Below are 22,877 nucleotides of genomic sequence, written 5' to 3'. Positions count from 1 at the left end.
ACAGAAAAGTCTCCCAAGTACACCCAGTCCTGGCAGCACTGTCAAGCAGGTAGAGTTCCTCTTGATCACGTCCATCCCACTCCTCTGTCATTCTATCCCTTTCAAATTAGATACTTCCTCCCTGCTCTCTACAGCTGGGTTTTCTCCATGGGGCCCTCCCTAGGTTCACCATCTGGTCATACCTCATCCCCATGATCTTACTTGCCTTTCCCCTACCAAACTAAACAATCATTTATTATGCTCTGTTAAAGTCGTGCCAAGTAAATCACTCCCTAAAAACAAACTCACTTTAAGATGTGGTCTTTAAGATGTGGTCATTATGCTAATTATAGGAAAGATAATAATGGAAACACAATTTTTTAAGTATGAAGACATTTCAATATGCCTTTATATATGTTAGAAACTCTTATTCTTTACACATATCAATTTAGCTCTTGTGTAAGGAAATTATACTGTCTAAATGAAAAGAAAGGGTATAAGGACCAGTTGAGAGGAAGAGCAGTGATGTGCTGCTTAACTGACACAGAAATGAGGGACTGTCTGTTGATAACACGTAGGATATCTTCAACTGGACTGGAGGGAAGTGTGTTCATGTTGGGTAAATTCACTTCACAAGCTGTAGTGATGTACAGTGATTGAATATATAAAATAAAATAAAAATAATAAGATAAGCTGGATCCCACAAAATGACCATAGTTTGTACCCCAGCCCTGTCAGCCTGAAGCACATGGGACATATACAGGAGTGCCCAAGATCTGGTGGGCTGGAGAACTGGGGAAGGGGACTGCGGCCTGTGGATGGTGCTCCTCTGTCTTTCACCTCTACTCACACGTGTGCACATGGTCTCTAACATTGCATTAAGAAATTTCTTTAAAGCATAAGATGTGACAAAACTAGTTCTATAAACATTTTTAAAAAGAAGAGTAGCTACTGAGACTTGGAGACAAGGAATAGTGAGAAGGCAGGTAAGATATGAATTTTATTAACACATATCCAGTTATTCATTCAGTTAATGGACAGTTATACACTTGGGTAAAGCTGGCCTGCACATTGCCTCACAGGGACGTCAATATAGCAGAAACTGAAGTCATTACTCCCCTGTTACCAAAGCTCGAGCAACAACCCACTTCCTCTCTAGTTCTGGACTTAATAATGGGCACCACCAACAATCCCTGCACAAGTTAGAGTCGCGTGCTATCCTTGGAGTCTCTTATCCCTCATCCAATGAATCACCATATCCTATACATTGTACCTCACAAATCTCTCCCTAATATGCCCACTTTTCCTCATCCTCATTGTCACCACACTAGCTCAAGTCCCATTATCTCTTTCTTACATTTACCACGAAGCCTAGTGACTTCGCACCTTTCTGTTCTGCATGGGGCAGATGCAGGGATCTCAGAAAAACACAAAGCTCGAAGTGCGTGCGTACGGCGGAACATTCAATAGCCACAGGAATGAATACCAATCGTGCTCCACAACACATATGAATCTCATCATCACAAAGTTACGCCTGGCTTCCTCACTCAAGTGAGTGTGTACTATATTCTCCTATTTACAAGAAGAACAACATAGGCAATGCTGTGTGAAAAGCAGAAAGTCAGAAAGAGATGTCTTTAGTGGGTAGGGGACAGGGTTGACTAGAAGGAGAGATGAAGGGGAATAGTTAGGATGCTCATAAAGCTGTGTCACCTGGATGCTGGTCACACAGCTGAATTCACTGTGAATATTCATGGAACTATCTAATTAAAAAATACTCATTGTCCAAATGTGCATCAGGCCTGTGGTAAGTTTTAACAAAAATACCAATCTTACAACAACTGTCTTCCCAATTCTCTAAAACCCGAAGTTAAATATCTAATGATGACACGCAGGACATTTCACCATGTAATCTCATGTTTCTCTTCAACTCATTTGTGTTGAACATGACTAGCGCTTTTTCTTTAGGACTTTTACATCTGCTGCACCCTCAGCCCTGAACACAACTCTGCCTTCCTATTTCATCTTGTTAATTCCTAACAATGCATCAGAGTCAGTTAAAATTTTATTTCTGCAATCTGAAATAAACCATAATTTTTGTTCTTTGACCGCACATCAGCTTAGCAATCGCCTCTCAATTGCAAGTGCTGTGAGGGCAGGACATGTGTTCTGTTTACCAAGCAATTCTCACTGTTCCCCAAGCAATTCTCACTGTTCCCCAAGCAATTGATGACTGATTAAATCAATTTATTTAAGTCGTCTAGAAGAACATGGCCGATAGCTGGAGCAAGGTTTCAAAATCTAAGTACTATAACAGGCACATTGATAAGAGTCATTGACACATGAACTTAAAATAAGAGTTATATGTTAAGTTGATCAACATGCAGAAATACAAGTCAGGCATGTAGGCACAGGAAGAAGACACTTTTAATGGTTCTTAAGTTTATTTGAAAAATTTTTAAACAATAAATGTATGGTAATAAAATTGTGAAATAAAAGTGATCATAAATCAATTATCACTCACTGTTCCCCATCTATCCGATGACTGATTAAATCAATTTATTTAAGTCGTCTAGAAGAACATGGCCGATAGCTGGAGCAAGGTTTCAAAATCTAAGTACTATAACAGGCACATTGATAAGAGTCATTGACACATGAACTTAAAATAAGAGTTATATGTTAAGTTGATCAACATGCAGAAATACAAGTCAGGCATGTAGGCACAGGAAGAAGACACTTTTAATGGTTCTTAAGTTTATTTGAAAAATTTTTAAACAATAAATGTATGGTAATAAAATTGTGAAATAAAAGTGATCATAAATCAATTATCACTCATTGTCTCCATGGAGATTTTTGGATTTTCTTGGTCCTGAAAACCAAGGTTCCACCACTGATTTTATGAACTGAGTGAGGGAACTTAATTGTTTCAGTTTCTTTGAATGAAAAGTCAAGAGAGTATTTAATAGTTGTCTATATTTCAACTTTTTAAAGAACATTCAGAAGGGGCTGACAGGTGGTGTGGTGATTAAGGGCGCCGGACTCCCACATGGCCAACCACTATTTGAGTACCAGACCTGGCGGCTTGCTTTCTCACTTTCCCTCTCTTTCTCTCACTCTCTCGCTCTGTCCCTCTCTGGTGAAATAAATAAATAAATAAATAAATACAGTTAAATAAAGTAATTCTAAAAACAAAGGAATATTCATAAATATTTACAAAAGTTTCTACCAAAATTTCAAGCTTTTCTTTATTAAATATAAAAAGTCTGATGAATAAAAAGTAAAAATAAACTTTTTATTTCTTAGAAATAGAAATAATAATTTTCTTACCCATAGAAAATGACACAGGTGGCCTAGCAAGTACATTCACAAACTATTCTTTCTAGATAAAAATAAAAAATCTGGCTAATTTGGGACCAGCAGTTAGCGTAATGGCTATGTCGCTGGACTCCCATGTAGCCGACCGCAGTTTGTGTCCCGGACCCGGTGGATTAAAACTCACACAGGGCGTGTGTGCGTGCATGCCCAAGATCCTGAGAGGAGAACGGAGGAGAAGGGATTGTGGCATGGCCATCCCCCCTGGGGGGTGATTTCTCGCTTTCTATCTCTCTGTCTCTCTCTGTCTGTCTGGTGAGCGCACGCACCCTGTAGCAAAAACCTCTCGAAAAAAAAAAATCTGGCTAATTTAAGAAGTCACCTTTTATAGGCCCATATTTATAATTATCTTGAGAAATAATGTCCAAAGGGGAAAATAGAAACAAACACAAAAACAGAATCTCATCTTTCCTTCTATTTCAGAAAAATAATACCATTTTTATAGTGAACTTTATACTATGCATTTTAAAATCTTTAAATAAAATTTATCCTCAATAAAAAATATACGTAGTAAATTTTCTTATTTTTTCCATTTCATTCAGGAAGTAACTGTTTTCTATGCATTTTTCCCAATTTTTTTAGTATAATAATAAATTAATGATATAAATTCACTAAACCTTGAATTAGGCAGACTTTACAGGCTAGTAGTAGGAAGATGAAAAAGTATTTCCTTTATATTGAAAAAGAAGCATTCATTGGTTTCTCAACGTAAAACTTGCTTACTCATCATTACTAAAATACTATTGTCAGGTTAAAAGCATCTTACAATCATCTTACAATCTTACTACATGGGAGTCCAGCAACATAGCCATTCCATCAACTGCTGGTCCCTACAATCTACTATAATTTAACTAGTTCAGAACTAGGAGTCCTAACAATGCCCAGTGTGATATCTCTTAAGACAATTAACTACTTGAACATTCTGGAACTACCAAAAAACTAACAATATTCTCATATTAGGTCATCAGGAAAGAGAAGACATATAGTTCTATAGCCTTCTATGCAAAAATGTGTCACAACTTTTCCGACAACCCAATACTTTCTTCAGTATTAATTAACCTTTTTGGAAGACGGATTTGCAAAGAGAAAAAAAAAGTATGTTACAATACGTAATTAATTTTCTCTTTAATAAGTGATTGTTGACCAAATATTTTGTTACAAAACCTTTGAGAATATGATGAAAATTATGAAAATTTTCCCCAGCAAAGCACATACATATAAAATTTGATTATAATTTAATGGGATATACACTTTCTCTGAAGTTCATCCCAGGATCCCTGGATCAAAAGTGAACTAGATTATACTTAAGATCTTTTGTAGTTTTAAATTGTGGTTCCAGAAGTAAGGTTAAAGTCTTTAAACAAAACAAAGTCTGTTTTGAGAATAAAAGTGAAAACCCAAATACAACTCATTAATTTTCTCATTGCTGCTAAAGACATTACTTAGGGAAGGCTGAACACCTTACTTATATATAGATGTAGGTGTTAATTTGACAAAATAATTCAAACCTTAGACACTGGAAGTTAGGCAAAGTAAGATTCTTACATAAACTTAGGATACTTCTAGACGTGAAACTGTGTGACACTCACGTCTTTCGAATGACAGGAAGCTGTCTCCCCTCCGATCCCACCACACCACCAGCTTAGGTTCTACGTTAAGAGTGAGGAAAGAAGCTATTACATAATGAAAGCTATGTGTGAGACCATTTAGGTGACTGTTTTGGGGGAAGGGCAATACTTTCAGATCCTGAAATTTCTTATTTAAAAATAGTTATTGGATCACCATAAAAAAAAAAAAAAAAAAAAAAAAAAAAAAAGAAGAAGAAGAAACTTACCAGCAATTCTTGTTCTCTGAAGGAAATGCAGTAATTATAAACATACCCACACTCATGGGTACATTCTCCTAAGTGTGAATGGATTTGGAATGCACCACAGCTTAAGCTCTGAAAGACTAATTGCCACTGTGCTGGCCGCTGTATCTACCTGCCTAGCAGGTAATGATGCAGAGCTGTCACCTATAGTAATTCACTTCGTGAAGTCAAGTATTCCCCCCATGAGAAGAGAACTTGGACTCACTGTAATTTCTGTCCTTAAAGAACATGCACAGTCTCTTTTGGAGAGTTTAAGGCAGGTAGATACACCACACTGAAGATGATGTTACATAATTTTAGAAGTACAATAATGAATACTTTTAAAAATGTTATAGAATATAAATGGAGGAGCCAATCTTGTAGCCTAACGGTTAATGGAGGTGGGTCCCACGTGGCCAACAATAGTCTGAATTCTGGCCCTGGTGGCCTGAAAAATACACCTAGTGCATGTGTGTGCATGCCCCAAATCCTGACAAAGTGGAGAAGTAAAGAAGAGGTTGTGGCATGACCACAACTCATCTGTGGGTACCTTCTCTCTCTCCCTCTTTATCTCTGTCTCTCTGTCTATCTCTCTCTGACAAAGACATGCACTCCCTGGCAATTAAAAAACATAAAGAATAAAAATAGAAAGATATTCCTTTGCAAATGAGGGCCACAGGAAAAATTAAAGACACTGGTAACAGAACTGACTGGGCCCAGCCCCTGTGGCATGAAGTCTGTGCTTGCAGAACTGAGTGCTGGGAGCTGAATGGACCCCCATGGGTTTGGGTCCCCGGCCAGGACAACCTGAAACATACCAGTATGTGCACGTGTTTGCGGGGATTCTGAGGAGCTGGACAGCTAGGGGAAGGAGGCTGCAGTGTGATGGGCCCTGCTGAGGGTATCTCTCTCTCTCTCCTCCCCCTTTTGTATGCACGCATGTGTCCTTTATCATAAATAAAATTTAAAAATAATTTAAAAATAAGCAAATACCTGTCGTGTGTATCAGGGTTCCAGTGGTAAAAATTATTACACGTACTTAAGAACTGTGATGTAAGCCTTCCCCTGGCATTCAGCAGCCTATGTTTTGCATTTATGCATGTGTCAGTTGGAGAGTCACATGAAAGCTGCAGCAGTAACTATTAGTAGGAAAATACCTAGAAATAGCCAGGACTCTGAAAACCGCTAAATTATTGCCCAGGGTGAATTATAAAATGTGCTGTAGGGACCAGCAGTTAGCGTAATGGCTATGTCGCTGAATTCCCATGTAGCTGACCACGGTTCGAGTCCCGGACCTGGTGGCTTAAACTCACGCCAGGTGCGTGTGTGTGCGTGCCCAAGATCCCGAGAGGAGAATGGAGGAGAAGGGATTGTGGCATGGCCATCTCCCCTGGGGGGGTGACTTCTTTCTATCTCTCTGTTTCTCTCTGTCTTTCTGGCGAGGGCACGCACCCTATAGCAAAAACCTCTCCAAAAAATAAATAAATAAATAAAAGTGCTGTAGAAAACTTTTGTTTTATACATTCAAGTAACCAATCAGTCAATTTATAACATCTTATGAATTTAATATCTTAACGTAATAATTTAGGATTTAAAATGTTTAAATATGTACAGGTTGTCGCGTAAGTCCTTCATCTGTCTTTGTCAACTAGGAAAGTATGAGCTATAAACAGGCCCTAGCTTGCATACCGCTTTTGGGAGTATTATCAAAATCCTCTGCAGAGGAAGGGATTCTTTATCCCTTGGGCACACATGCACACGCGCCCAGTGTAAGTTTAAGCCACCGAGTCCAGGACTTGAACCACGGTTGACTATGTGGGAGTCCAGCGATGTAGCCATTATGCCATATGCTGGTCCTTATATATACATACACATACATACATATTATATCTACTTTGGAGAATGAAATCTTTGAATCGTGCCTAAAGTTAAATTAGGCAGGACTACTTCTAATTCCACCACTTTTTATATACCAAAAAGTAAACTGGTTCTTAAAGCTCTTCAAGAAAGGTCTAAGTTGTATTTCTTCCTCATTCTAATAGCAAATACAAAGAGATTTTTACTCTTTAATCTTTTATTATAGAGGTATGCGAAGAACAATGATTTTGAAGAGATAAAAAAATGTATCATGTATCAGAGGTGACTAGGGTTGTTAGACAAAAATCAGCAGATTTTGCCTAAATTTAATCATACATAAAGAAGTTCACATCTTGTAGAACTAAAGTTTCTAAGATCACTTTAAGAGCTCTAAGAAAAAAATGACCAAAATGGAACAAATATATTTAATTTCTTCATCAGCACTTTAAGTCCTTATTGCCAATGCTATAGTATCCTGAAGATTAAAATCTAATCTCTTTTTAGACATTTAGTCTCTGGACAGCCAACATTATTCGTATCTAATACTGATCTACTTTTAATACTGATGACATTTTCAAAATCAGTATGCTTCTGTTCTTCTCCACAGTCAATGAATTATATCCAAATGACATTTTAACTTAGAATTGGTCACTCTGATAGATGTGAATAAATTGTACTGGAGAACAATAAAGTTTTCTTATATTGGATTGTAGAAATAAAGGGGGGACATCAATTTATTTATCTTCCTTAAGGTTTCCCTGAAAGAGAATATATTTATTCCTCCTTTTCTGAAGATAAGCAAAATGTTTAAGAAAAGGGAAAAATGCTGATTTTAAGTAATATAAAATCTGACATATGAAATTTTATGATCATATTCCTTTTAAAGATTGAGAAGACCTCTGCTTCTATAATTTCTGAAGCATAACACAGATTACAAAATGATCTGAGGAACTTCCCCTGATGTAGAAGCAAGACAAGCTTCAAAAAGATCATGAAAATCAATTCTTCAAAGTGGTTTTTACCAATGTAAGCTATTAAGTCACCAGATGCTTATTAATGGTCATTGTTCCAAAATTCTTGAATGCAAATCTCAAAACATCCAAGAAAAGTTCTTGAAGAGAGGTTAATACCAGCAGCTTTTAACTAATTAAGATGCAGATTCAGCTGAAAACAAGTTTTAATATAATTGGGATTTTTAAAAAAATAAAATGCCATAGGACACACTTCATTTCTAAACAACAAAAATAACCTCTCAATGAATGTGTCTCCTGCCCACAGGGGCTGCTTGGGCCCATGTTCTGTGACAAAGTCTGATGGAAGTCAAACCCTCAATGGAGCATTCCAAAACCAGTCCTGTTAGGAGCCTGGGCCCATGAGTGTGCACTCGCTATCCAGTGCTTACCTTTAGAGAACAAGGTGGTTGACACAAACTGATCAAGCTCTCACACCCCACACCTCCAAGAACACTGAAAAATATCTGCAGATCTTTCTTGGTACAGGAGGGGCCTCTATAATCTTCTTGTGGTGGAAGTTTAAGATTTTCCTGAAGGAGGAGAGAAGAGTAAAAGATTATACTGAGATCATACCATGTGTACCAAGTTTATCTGTCCATATTACAAAATGTGGTTCTGAATGAAGAAAGTAGATAAGATCATGAACATATGAAAAATCATATTCTATTCCGAGCAAAATTATCTTCCCCAAAAACTGAACGCTTCAAATATTACTACTTAAACCCAAAACTTTAAGTGACTAATTGGACTGCTAACCTATTAACTGAGAAGTTGAGAATAATGTGGGAAAAGTTTAGGATGCCAAATGATCACAGTTGTTAATTCCATTTTGTAAAAAATCAGTTTATCTAAGTCATTTAAAAACAATGAATTAAACAGTGGGGGCAAAATTTTGCCCTGCCTTGATATTTCCAAATAATGACATGTGCGTTTCCTGACGGCAGAAAAGTAGCCTTTTGAATTGTGTTAAATGCCATAGAATAACATATGAATTAATCTACTAGAATGTAAATCTCTGTGAGGAAAAGGAAAGTGGCTTCTTTAAACACTCTGATTAACTGTAGACCCTTAAATAGGCAGCACATAGTAAGCACTAAAAAATATAAAAGAATATTAACCACTTAGTCAATATTATTAAGGCCATTTCTTACATAAAATAAAACCATAAGAAGCCTACATATGCTTTGTGGAGTTTGAAAATGTGTTGTCTGAGGAAATATTAACAATATAAATCTTTAACCTCTAAATAACTAGAAGGAATAAAATGTTTAAAATGCTTTATCTTAAAATATTCATGATAAAATGCTATATTATTATAATCTGAATTTCTAAAAACAGATGGAATACTTTAAGGCCAGGAAATCATACAGTGTACGTTAAAATATATGACCAAGTATCAAATCTAAGAAGAGAGTACTAAATATAAATGAAAAGTAACATGCCATCTTAATACTTTAGTATTAATTCTTTTTCATCAGTAACATGCCTTCTTAATACTTTAGTATTAATTCTTTTTCATCTTTTAGAGAATAGACCAATATAAAGTATGTGATAAAATTGTTATAATTCTGCCTAAGTAAATTATTACCGTAACATTCCATTGAAAACAGAAGGTGCTATTCTATCAGTATGATTTTCTTATATACCTTATATGTAAATTTTATTCAATTTTTAAAAATAAAGAATTTAATAAGAAGTGCTAAACACTATGTATTTCTTTTTCTATAATGTATAGACTATTTAAATACATAGACTAGACTGATTTATGTGTTTTCCAGCCCTTTCTAAAATTGATAAATTAGGGAGAAAAAGAAGAAATGCTGAAATTGATAACAGATCAATGATATTAATAAAGGGTATATCTACTTTTAAAAATTCAATATATAAGGATAATACAATCAGAAGAAATAACTATTTACAAATGATCACACAGGATTACATATGATCTTAAATTCTGCAAATGTGGAATTAATCTCAAAACAAATTGGACAATGTGTATGGTACATTTAATTTCAGGATGTAGGCTACCATTTATTATTTATCCAAAACCCCAATAAGAAAAGAGATAGTAAATCCAGGATTCATTCTTAACCTGTATCATTAAAATATTTTTTTAATGGAGGTTTTTGCCATAGGGCATGTGTGCTTGCTGGAGAGAGAGACAGAGACAGTGAGAGGGAAAGTGAGAGATCACCCCCCAGGGAGGATGGCTGAATGCAATCTCGTCTCCTCCATTCTCCTCCTGGGATCTTGGGCACGCATGCACATGAGCCTGGTGTGATTTTTAAGCCACTGGGTCTGTAATTCAAACTGCAGTTGGCCATGTACGAGTCCAGAGATGTAATCACACCATCTATTGGCCTAGAAGCTAATTTTTTAATTTATGGATTACATCTTTATTGTAGGAGTCAAGATTTTTCCATATTTTACAAATAATTCAATATAATACTGTATCTTGTACCAGAGGGTCAGGCTTAAATGTGAAAATAGGGGAAGGTTTTAAAACAAAACTTTAGACTAAAAAAAATTTGTGTATGCAAAAATTCAATTTAAAATAATTTTCCAATTTTGGATATCATGTAAGCCTCTGAACTTTCTTTTGGGGATTTTTTTTAATATATTGTAGTTACAAAGAACTAAGTATAATAATATGCCAAAAAGAGCTAAGAAGACATCAAAGACAGTAAAAGTTGGAAACTTTATTTAAAGGAAAAGTTTCCAATAATTGGTTGAATCTCTCGGGTCAAGAGGGATGAAAAGTAAAAAAATAAGCTTCTCGGGTAGAGGAACTGCCTAAAAATTATTTTATCATCCTTACTCATACTGATTATGAGGCTTAGTATGGGCATGAGGCTCAAAAGATCATGGCTCCTTTGACTCATTATGGCTAACAAAAAGGATGAAGTCTAATTCAACAGATTCAGTATAGATTACTAAGCCATACTAACACAACTCATTTTAAGTTCCTGACCCACTGCCCTGAGCAATCTACTTTCTCTTTCATCTTGATCAATGTTGCTCATACTGCCTGCAGTTAAGGGCTATTTTTTTCCCCACTGAGAACCCATGGCTCACAGCCTACCACGCATGACTCGTACTCATCTCACCCTACCTAAAGCTCTCCTAGCAGCTGCAGTAACAAGTGTAGTCTACCTTTCCGCCAGATGAGCTTGGTGATGTGCTTTGGATGCCATGTTGCTGTATGTTTCCAGGCAAGTATAGAAATAAGGAGGAGGCAGCTAGGTATGAATTGGTTAATAAACCAGGACCAATTGGCAGCCTATACTTTAGGGAACACCAACCTAGGTAAAAAGTGTGAGTAGAAAGAGGAAATGAATGTGGACAGCATGTTCAGTTCAAAGACTGAAAAAAGAACTTGCTGGTCTATCACCTACTCAGAGATTCTGGCCACACAAAATATGAAAATTTTGAAACTAGTTAAAGAGCTGTTCCCATAGGTGTATTCGCAATGACAGAAACCAAGGTGGCATGAAAGTGAGGCAGAGAATCATGAAGTCACCAGTTAGGCACGGGAATCTGCATGTCACAGAGGAAGGCCATGTCTCTTGACTCTCACTGACCATGAAGTCAGAGGGTCAAGTAAAATGTATAGTTAAGTCTCCAAGGGCAGAGAGGTTTATTCTGATCTCCCACTTACACATCTATTCTTGCTTCATTATCACTGTTTCAGATACTAATACTTTTTAAAACCCTGCTGATCTTTTGTAGGGCAGACTTCCCCTCATTATAGAATCACTGTCAACTGTATCACTAGGAATTTTGAAAGTTACATGTAAACCAAAAAAATCTATAACTTACTTGTAGTGGAATGATTAGCCAATATTCTTGATTCAGAAAGTTTCTCTCCAATTTACTTAAATCTTAACTTTTTAAAAACATGTTAATTTTTAAAAAAATATCTAACATTATTATCAAATTTATTTATAAATATTATATTTCCTTTGGTATATTTCTGAGTGAGTTATTTTCCCTAGTATTTCTGAATTTTTTTTCTCATATGTTTTTCATCCATCAGAAAGATATTATAACACTTCACTAAATCTTTACAGTTAAATAAATTATTTTAAAGTTCATCATCTTATATTTGCTAGGTAATCAATCATGTCATCTAGCAATGAAATAGTCTGGCTTTCTTTCTCCTTTGGGTTTTATTAACAGTATAAAATAAAAATGGGGTTAGTGGTGTTTGGTGAATAAACTGCTAACACAAATGGTGACTGTTTCCTAAATTTAAGTTTATTGCCACATGTTTGTCTATTCTGGCTAGGTGTTACTGTTCAGTTTGTTGATTTATTGAAGTTTCCCATCCCCTGAGACTCAATTCATTATCACAACTCATCACAAAGTAATATATTAGACCAAGTAGAAGGAGAAATGTCTGACTCCTGTATGACAATACTGTATATGCTGACTACATAAAGTTATCCTAATATCTACAACATTCATGAAAATCAAATACATATCTTTATTCTACAGAAGTTCTCACAATCACATGTAAAATGGATACTTGTGTGATGTGAAATCCTTGTATCTCATTACCTTTAGCTACTTAAATAACAAGCTTCTTTCCAGGATGAATTATTACATGTTTCCCTCATAAACAGGCATAGTTTATAAGGGAAATCTCTTCTTATAGGAGAATTTCCACTAATAAATGTGGAGTGGCAGATTTAAAAATTCATTATTGCAAATCCTAATGATAGAATCAATTCAGAGAACAATCAGTAATGGATGAAACCATGGGAGGAAAGACTGGGGAAAAAACAAAAAACAAAAAACAAAAACAAACAAACAAAAAACCTCAATAGAAAGGCTGTGCTATTACCCTTGTCCAATTTTACCATTGTTAGAAGCATGACACACAAGCATCGTATGCTCCCTGGTGTGAGGTAGTATGAAGAGCCCTGTTGTATGACATATTCTTGTTTGTTCCTGACTCTTAATATCAAGAAGAAAGTTGAACATGATTTTAATTAGGTCATCTGAGCTCACTTCTAGTTTATAGGACATTTAGAGGCTAGAGAAACCAGTTGAAAGGGAGATACCAACAGAGAAATCCAAATTGAGAGAGGTTCTTCCACACAACTGACCCAGTTTCATCAGCAAGTCATGAACATGAATGAAGGAAGGAAGGGAGAGAGGAAGGGGCAGGGGGAGTTGAAAGGGGAGATGGAGGAGGGTAAAGAGGAGGAAGGAGGGATAGAAGGAGGTGAAAGGGAAGAAAAGACATTTTAATTACAGAGCAGTCCTAAAGAACCAAATGCCAAATGCTATATGGTTCTTGTTTGGATTCCAAAGGAATAACCCAAATGTAAGATGACGTTTTTCAGGGGAAGCTGACTACAGAGATAGTACAAGGTCCTGGGTAACTGTAGTTAATTCTGTTGGATGTGATAAAAGTATTGTGGTTATACATAAAAAGTCTTGGTGGGGGCAGATGGTGGCGTGGCAGTAAATGTCAGGCTTTGCAGGGCAATCCCCCATAGGAGGATTCCGGGTTCAGGTCAACAGCCTTCCCTGAGTTGCTGGGCACTTGTGCCCATGAACCAGGCTGGCTAGAACTGGGAGTGGATTATGGTGCAGGACGCTGTCCAGGTTCTGTACTGTATTCCTCTCTCTTGCAACAAATGAACATTTTTTTTTAAAAAAGGAACGTATCTGTTTTTAAGGGGACACATACTGGAGAATGTACAAATGAGAGACTTGAGGTCTGAGAAGTACTTTTAAAATAGCTGAGGAGGACCAGCCGCGGTGATATGAGCTGTGTGACACTGCCACAGGATGTCACCAGGAGGCTGCATGGGAGTCCCGGGTCGGTTCTGGCACAACCTCAACAGGCCAGGTATGGTGGTACACACCTATGGTCCTAGTTAACTGGGAGGCTTGGAAAGGAGAACTATAGCAAGGAAAGACTCTGTCAAATATCTATCAGGGGACCAGCGGAGGGCATAAAGGATACGCTGCTGGACTCCCATATAATCAGCCATGGTTCAAGTACCAGACCTGGTGGCTTAAAACTCACACAGGGCACATGTGCGTGTGTGCCCAAGATCCCTAGAGGAGAATGAAGAAGAAGGGACTGCAGCATGGCTGTCCCCCTTGGGGGGTGATTTCTCACTTTCTACCTCTTTGTGTCTCTGGTGAGCACATGTACCCTATACCAAAAATCTCTCTACCGAAAAAAAAAAAGAAAGAAAGAAAAGGAAAGGAAAAAAACCATTTCATGACCTGCAGGTGGTGGTTAAAATACTGGACTCTCACATGGTTCAAGTACCAGATTTGGAGGCTTACTGATTTCTTTTTTTTTTAAGAATTACTTTATTTTTTAATTCGATGAGAGAGAGAGGAAGAGAAAGAAGAGAGAGGGAAAGTGAGAATGCAAGCTGCCAGGTCCGGGACTTGAATAGTGGGAATAGTGGTTGGTCAAGTGGGAGTCCAGTGCCCTTAATCACCATGCCATGTGCTGGCCCCGAGGCTTGCTAATTTCTCACTTCCTCTCTCTTGCTCTCTGTCTCTCTGGTGAGTACACAGTCTCTATAGTAAATTAAAATAATGGAAATAATGATAATAACTAAAATTGAAAAAATATTTTTTAAAAAAGAAATACCTACTTCTATTTTTCCTCTTGTGCAATTTCTCTATCTCTCATTTAAAAAAAAATAACTGAGGTAAAGGAGAAAGTAGATGAAGCAAATGTGGCAAAATTTTGCTGTCAAGTCTAAGTTATGGGTAAACACGGCTAATTATATTAGTCTCCCCTTGGGGGGTGATTTCTCACTTTCTACCTCTTTGTGTCTCTGGTGAGCACATGTACCCTATACCAAAAATCTCTCTACCGAAAAAAAAAAAGAAAGAAAGAAAAGGAAAGGAAAAAAACCATTTCATGACCTGCAGGTGGTGGTTAAAATACTGGACTCTCACATGGTTCAAGTACCAGATTTGGAGGCTTACTGATTTCTTTTTTTTTTAAGAATTACTTTATTTTTTAATTCGATGAGAGAGAGAGGAAGAGAAAGAAGAGAGAGGGAAAGTGAGAATGCAAGCTGCCAGGTCCGGGACTTGAATAGTGGGAATAGTGGTTGGTCAAGTGGGAGTCCAGTGCCCTTAATCACCATGCCATGTGCTGGCCCCGAGGCTTGCTAATTTCTCACTTCCTCTCTCTTGCTCTCTGTCTCTCTGGTGAGTACACAGTCTCTATAGTAAATTAAAATAATGGAAATAATGATAATAACTAAAATTGAAAAAATATTTTTTAAAAAAGAAATACCTACTTCTATTTTTCCTCTTGTGCAATTTCTCTATCTCTCATTTAAAAAAAATAACTGAGGTAAAGGAGAAAGTAGATGAAGCAAATGTGGCAAAATTTTGCTGTCAAGTCTAAGTTATGGGTAAACACGGCTAATTATATTAGTCTCTCAGCTTCTGTATATATTTAAAAATTTTCACAATACTTTTTAATTAGGCTTCTGGAATATCATCTATTAAGCTAAATATATTCTAATACAAGTGTAAGTAAAACTAGAACTAGCCACTGTACACTACTATGTAACAAACAAAACCAATACAGAGCAAGGGTGTGAAAGTTATGATAGACGGATTGCTGTGTGACTGGTAGAGATTTGCCCACTTTAAAAGATTCAGTCTGAAGTCAAATTTTACTTGTGCATGCTGTTACTGTGTATATTATACCTGCAGAGAAAAAAAATTATCAGTGATAGTCCAGTATTGCTTTGGAAAACAATATTTCAGGAAAAAGAATTTGTATTGACCTAAACAACAAAAGATAAAAGTTTATAAGGCTTACTGAACCAATGCAAAATTTTATCTTGATACATTTTTACCATCTTTGTATCTCAGTAAAATTATGCTGCCCTCTAATTTTATTGGCTATATTACTTGAGTCTACAGTCTCAAAAATAATCCCATGTTCACATGATCCCTTTGTTAACTAACGGATACAACCTGCTATGAATGAGCCTGGTCTCGGCTAATGTGGGTATGGTGTTACAGCCTCACTCTACCATGTATACTGCAGCACAATATCTTACTGTTTCATAGGTACTCAGGTATTTAACTGAAAGGTAGATATCAAGATAAACACCCACACAAACATATCTATATGAAAACAAAAAAAGATACTAGGTAATAACATACCAATTTTAGATCTGACTTAAGTACTCCATCTGAAAAGATATTTGCACATACTGTGATAATTAAGTTGAATTAATTCACAAATAAGTGAATTCTCTTTTTACATATAAAGAATTAAAAGCCCTAGGATTATATCTGAAAGAAAACTTACAAAATTTCATCCTAAAATTATTGTTCAACAACTAGAACTACCTGGCAATAATTATTTAAGGCTTAAAATTTTTCTAGTATTTCAAACTAAAAGAAGTAATGAAAGTCTATATGAATGCTTTTTTTTACACATTAAAAAATAAAATTTCACAAAGTATATGATATAGATAGTATAATATATGACTACCATAAGAAAGAAAACAATTTGTTTTCTAACAGGGTAATTAAACAACTAAGGTCTACGACCTATGATTAAGTTTACCGAAGCAGTATACAAATATGATGTAGACCTATTATAGAAAGGATTCTTTGTTGGGGATTTTGCAGGAAAAAGAATAATAATGACACAGTCATTTCATTCCCAAACACACTCTACTTTGCTTTGGATTTATCTTGTATGAAGTAAATAAGAGATCTTTCTCTATTGTACTTCCTATCTCACATGAGAATATTTCTTATATCAGCTTCATGATATCTGGAATAGGCTGAGTCTTGGGTTTAATGCTGAGATAACCCTGACCCCAAAGAGCCGATCTATGAAGATCTCTGAATGACACTGAACTGCTACTAACATGGTCCTAAAGCCTCGTGAGACTTTCACTGACATGCTGTATAGCAGTAATAACAATAATAGTTTTTTGTAGTAATATACCATAGTAAGTACCATTCTACAATTGTTTCAGCTGGCCAAACTGTGCCAATCAGACTAGACATTTTTGAGATGAGAAAATTCTTATTAATACTGCTGTTAGCTGCACAGATGGATGGAACACCTTCTATGAGGACTTCCTATGCTTAAGAGACTGTTCTACATCAGATATGTAATTTAATTTTCTAGAAGGTGTGTGCTCTTTTTATGCCAATTACACAGATAAGGAAACTCAAAGACAGTGGAGTTACCCAACTTCCCAAAAATGGCAAAGACTGTTTCAGCGTTAACACTCAAACCCAACCAGTCTGACTCTAAAGTAAAACGTTTTCATTACTACAACTAGGAAATTTTAATGTGGAACTGCCTCATATGATTATATCTAATGACTTGCATTATGTATAATATGTATCACAGGAATTATGAATTTGTTTTGCTCATATTCCTACTTCCCAGTAGCTCAGAAACTCAAAGCTATTTTCACAGCAGCCTCTTATTTTAAATAACCTATACAAGGAATAATGCTGCTTACATCTCTATCAATTTCTAAGGTATTTTCAGAAAACGTGTCTGATTTTTATGTCAAAATGAGTAACCTCATTTTGTGAGGAAAGTGAACTGTTGGCTTTTAAAATGCCACAAGCCACTATACTGTAATTATTTGTGTAGTGTCTATGTTTCCTGCCAGAAAAAACCAATCGCTTTAGTTTTAATCATGGCCATGCCCTCCTGCCCAGTATAATGCCTGACATACAGTAGGTTCTGGTAGAATTTATAGAATGAATAAATGGTATTTGCTCTTCTGTCTCTTAAATTTACTCATAGTAAATATCCCACCATAAGTAGTAGCTTAATGTTGCTATTAATATCTATTTCATATAAAATTTTATATATTTATAATTATCAATACATTAGTTTTTAAAGATGTGACCACTTCCTTTAGATAAACATTTGTGATTTATATTAGCAAGAATTTCATCTTTATAAGGCTTGACACAAATTCTTTGAAAAATGAATTGCAGAAGGCACCACATTTTATTTTCCAAATTTAAAAGGTTCTTTCTTATACTAAGCTGAAAATATTCTTTTTCCTTCCCACAGTTATAAATAGCATTAACATTTATTAAAATTTTGCTTTCTTGGGACAAGCAGGTGGCTTGGAGGCTAAGGTGTTTCCCCATGGCCAACTGCAATTCAAGTCCTGAACCCAGTGGCCTGAAAATCATGCCAGGGGTATGTGCGTGCATGCCCAAAATCCTGAGAGAAGACTGTAGAAAAAGGGACTGCATCACGGACATCCCCCCCTGGGGGGGGGTGGATTTCTCATTTTCTCGCCCTCTGTCTCTCTCTGGTGAGCACATGCACACTATAACATAAACCTAAAACCTAAAAAATAAATAAATAAATTTAATTTGCTTCTTCATGCAAACTTTTAATGCTATATCATTGTTGATGCCAACTCATTTCCTCCAAAAACAGGAGTTCCCAAATTCAAAACAGAAGCCATTACATTAAAGTACAACATACACACCTACTCATCATATCATTTGCTTTACTGAAAAGTTAAATAGTTAAAAACTGATGATATTCATCAATCTTTGTTTGCTTTAGAAAGAAATATTTTTAAGGACCAACAGATGGTGTATTGATTATGTTGCTGGAATCCCATGTAGCGGACCTTGGATTGAGTCCTAGACCTGGTGGCTTAAAACTCAAGCAGGGTGTGTGTGCATGTGTGCATGAAATCCCTTGAGGAAAACAAAGGAGAAGGGACTGTAGAATGGCCGCCCTCCAGGGAGTGATTTTTCACTTTCTGTCTGTCTCTCTGGTGAGTGCACACGCCCTACGGCACAAAGAACTCAAAAAAGAAAAGAAATAACTTTAATTCAATGAAAAAATAAGTGTCAAATATATTTTTGTAGCTGAACTCCTAATTTTTCACCTGACATTATAGGCCAATGAAAGCTAACTGCACAAGGACAGCTTTGCCAGCTGCTGTCCAAGAGAACTGAATGTCATGGACACTGCCACCACCAGCATGATCCTCTGCAACAATTTCCCTCAGACATTTCTTCTGGGAGGCACGGGAAGGACATCTTTCTCTGAGCACTACCAAGTGAAACTGCCTAGATCTCCAAGATAAAATTTTTACATCAAAATACTCTCATTTGTCATTTCACAATGGGAATTAATTCTGGGAAGTATGTGATTTGGAAATTCTGTCATTGTGAGAACATCATAGAGTCTACTTACACACATCTAGATATTTAATCTTATGGGAGCACCCCTACATGAGGTCCACCATTGTCCAACACATCATTGTGCAGCATATAATTGTACTTGAAAGTAAAGTTGACCTTGTCAGCATATCCGGCAAAGACTCAACTTAGAAGTCACTGTAGAGTTTAGAGTCAACATAGTAATTCTGAGGCAACTTAATTTCAATTAGACACTTAAAAAATTATGCTATTTAATATTTTAAATAGCTTGCATATTTAAGTAATAAATTAGGAAAAGATCATTTCTATTATAAAAGAAGACTTTTAAAATTTTAGTTTCATTCTATATTGTATGCTCTGATTCAATCTGTTTACACTATCAACTGAAATTTAAAAAGCTAGGCTTCAATAAGAGTTTTCAAAAAGTTGACAAAGCTAACACATGAAAATAGCTAAACATCACTAATATGTTTTTCTTAGGTGAGATTCTCTGCCTTACAGAAAGAATGTAAACATTTAGACACTTAAATGTTTTCTTATTTTATTTTCCAAGTTTAATAAATGTTTGTGTTTCACAATCACTGTATAAGAGAAACATAAATTTTCAATTCTCTTCTTTAGGGGATAGAATTGAATAAGAAAAGCATATTGCCATTAAAAAATGTCTCCATATAACAATTTTAAGTTTGGATGAAGAACTTATAGTCTTCTTTCATGGCATTAGTTCCTAAAATGCTAAATAATCTTATAAGAACTTCTCTCCCATAAATGAAATTCTTACATAAGAATGCTGCTTTGGCAAGGCTTTCTTATAAATTCCTAAGAAATCTAAGAAAACAGAACAGCAGCATAAAAAATGTGTTTCTCCATGATTAGAATTTAGTCCTTCCAATGCCTTGCTTTGAAGGTATTCTTAATGGCTATAAGCTTTAAAAGTTCAAAAAATGAGTTATCGATCTGCCTTAATAAATACAGGTGTGGGTTCTATGTTTTATTCATGCACTAACCATGCAAAGGTCTCCAAGAAGTTCATGGGAAATGTGAATTATGAATAAAGTATACATTGGGCCGACCTGTAACCTAGTGCTTAAGTGAAAAGGCTCTTACATGGCCGGCTGTAGTTCAAATCCTTACCCTGTGGCTTGAAAAACACACAGTCATGTGTGCATGTGTGCTCAAAATCCCAACAGGATGAAGATATGGAGGAAAAAGGACTGCAGAAGGACCATACCCCACTGAGGGGTCCTTTCTCCTGCTCTCCCTTTCTCCCTCAGGTAAGTCCATACACCTTCTGGCAATTAAAAAACAAAAACAGAAATCCTAAAATAACTGTTTATGGATTTTAAATATTTTTGCACCAAAATAAACTCATACCTCAATTCCATTTCCCACAAACTTTCTGAAGACTCTTTGTATTGCTTCCACTTCCATGACAACAGTTATTATTCAAGTTGTAATTTTATATTTGACTGTAATTATATATAAACTGTAATTACCATATACACTGGAAGTTCAAGTGCAATTAGGGAATAACTCTCTTTTTAATCTTATCTTATCCTCAGCCTTGAGCTGAATAGATGGTACACTGTGGATAGTCTACAAATTTTGGTATTTCTGAATAGACAGATGGAGATTGATGCTGCCATCTAGAATACTCAGTTTACTGTCAACATTTTCATGCTGACACAATGACAGATGCTGTGCTAGGTACTTGTCACCAGTGCTGTTCCTGGTATGTTTGTTCTTAAGCTCTAGAAAACAACTATGAAAAGCCAGGTTCAATTACTATCAACTTGACACCTTTAGGCAAGAAAATTCACTCAACCTATGTCAATCTCAAAAACCATAATTTTGACAAAAGAGTAATAGAATTACAATCTAGTATTAATATGATCATCTTCATCAGTAATTATGTAGTTATCATAAAGCTATTATGCCATTTATCTACCGCCTCCATTCATATCCAAAGTTAATGTAACTAATCGTTAACGTGATAAGTAAGACGCATATGTCCAAAGGAAGGGATACATAAGAACCAAACACATAAAAGAAAAATGTAAGTTTAAGGTCATTTGACATATATAAAAATGTAGCCAAATTTAGGAATTACTTTCTCAGTGCAAAGATACATAACCCAGAAGAGAGCTGTCAGGTTTTATCACCAAAATTTGATGCTATGTTATATTATGAATAGCTACTTCTCTTTATTATGGGTATATAAACACCTTATCCTACAAATTCCACATTTCCCAGAAGTATAGTACCAATTATATATTTATATATAATTAATGTTAACTTAAATGGATTTGATTATATATTACACATCTTTCTTCCTATTATATACAATGGAAGTAAAAGCTACTAATAAAATAGTATTTAATAGACTAATGCAAAATTTATGACATCTACTTTAAGTATAGAACTACAGATAAATTCAGTTTGGTATACATTTTTCAAAAATTAAACTTTATTTAATCAATGTTAATAATATGCCATTTAAAAAATATAATTAACTGCAAAAAGCTATAGAAAATTGAACTTGTTAAGCTGGACATGAATTATATCACTGAATTTTTGTGCTTTTATTATTATTTTCTTATCAATATTAAGTATAGCAATCCCTTGCTAAAAAATGCTGTGTTTATTAAAAATGAAACAGACAAAAATTCCAATATTTGACATTAATTATATTTGTAAAAGTTCTAAAATTTTAATTCAAATATAATAAATTAGTATTCTTTACATAAACACGCACACACATTATAGTTCACATAAAAATTCTTACCATTGATTTCCTTTTGACAGTTAGTCACTCCATTAGTTTTTCTTGAGAGTGCCTTCCTAAGTCAAGCAGACAGTAGCCCAGTCACAAAATGATACTTGGATGCTCGCGTCTTCCGATGCCAGTTTTCGGCCAATTGCCAGTTGAGAATTTAAACTGAAAACTGAATTACCCAAACTTTATTAAGTTGTTCCCATACCTACCAACTGATAATGAGCAATAACTAAACTGGAAAATAAAGTGACTATCCTATCTACCTCCTTTTGAGAAGTCATACTATGTTTGAGAATAAATGCTATGACCCAAAATTTAAAAATCCCCTAAAAGTCTATTACCTTCAGAAAACAGTGTTCAAGTAATTTCAATCCCTTCCCAAGAAGTTCCCTCAATTGCCCTGCTATGCAAATTAACACATGATAAAAATAGTATTTACTCAATGATGTAACAAATTATGGAGTCACAAATTTAAATTCTGTCAACATCTCATTCACCTAAAAACTAACTGCAATATCTGGAAACACTGACAGTATCATGCGTATTTACAGAATTTATTAAAGTCATCAGCTACTTAGAGTAGTACATACCATAAGCTAAAGGTCACACCGAAGAGAAATTCCCTGCCTGCAAACTTCATTCTTTATACTGAGAGACAAAAATGTATGGTTACCTACTACTAATTATAATACGAAAATGATACAAGCCCTTTTCTGCTCTTATACTTTTTCTTTTGATCATTATAGATACTTTTTGTAGAGTCTGCCAATTATACATGCTTTTTTAGGCTTTATAATCACGGAGTAGAATACAGTCTCTGTTTTGATGCTTCTCAAATATT

General features: G+C 35.5%; 1 protein-coding gene and 1 long non-coding RNA gene across 4 annotated transcripts in view; both read right to left on the bottom strand.

Annotated features, from left to right (window-relative positions):
- Nucleotides 1-22,877, bottom strand: part of ZEB1 (zinc finger E-box binding homeobox 1) — a 243,306-nt gene that overhangs the window by 157,267 nt on the left and 63,162 nt on the right. The gene's annotated exons all lie outside the window — the stretch shown is intronic.
- Nucleotides 4,809-22,331, bottom strand: LOC106735940 (uncharacterized). Its single transcript, XR_001371118.2, has 3 exons — nt 22,046-22,331; nt 8,460-8,600; nt 4,809-5,000 (listed from the first exon to the last, which is right to left on the bottom strand). It is a non-coding gene; the product is annotated as an uncharacterized LOC106735940 (long non-coding RNA).

The sequence above is a fragment of the Tupaia chinensis genome, unplaced genomic scaffold (genome assembly GCF_000334495.1).
Source record: "Tupaia chinensis unplaced genomic scaffold, TupChi_1.0 Scaffold000578_2, whole genome shotgun sequence".
Taxonomy (NCBI): domain Eukaryota; kingdom Metazoa; phylum Chordata; class Mammalia; order Scandentia; family Tupaiidae; genus Tupaia; species Tupaia belangeri.
The sequence above is the reverse complement of the archived record's forward strand: the minus strand, read 5'-3'. Positions and strand labels throughout refer to the sequence as shown.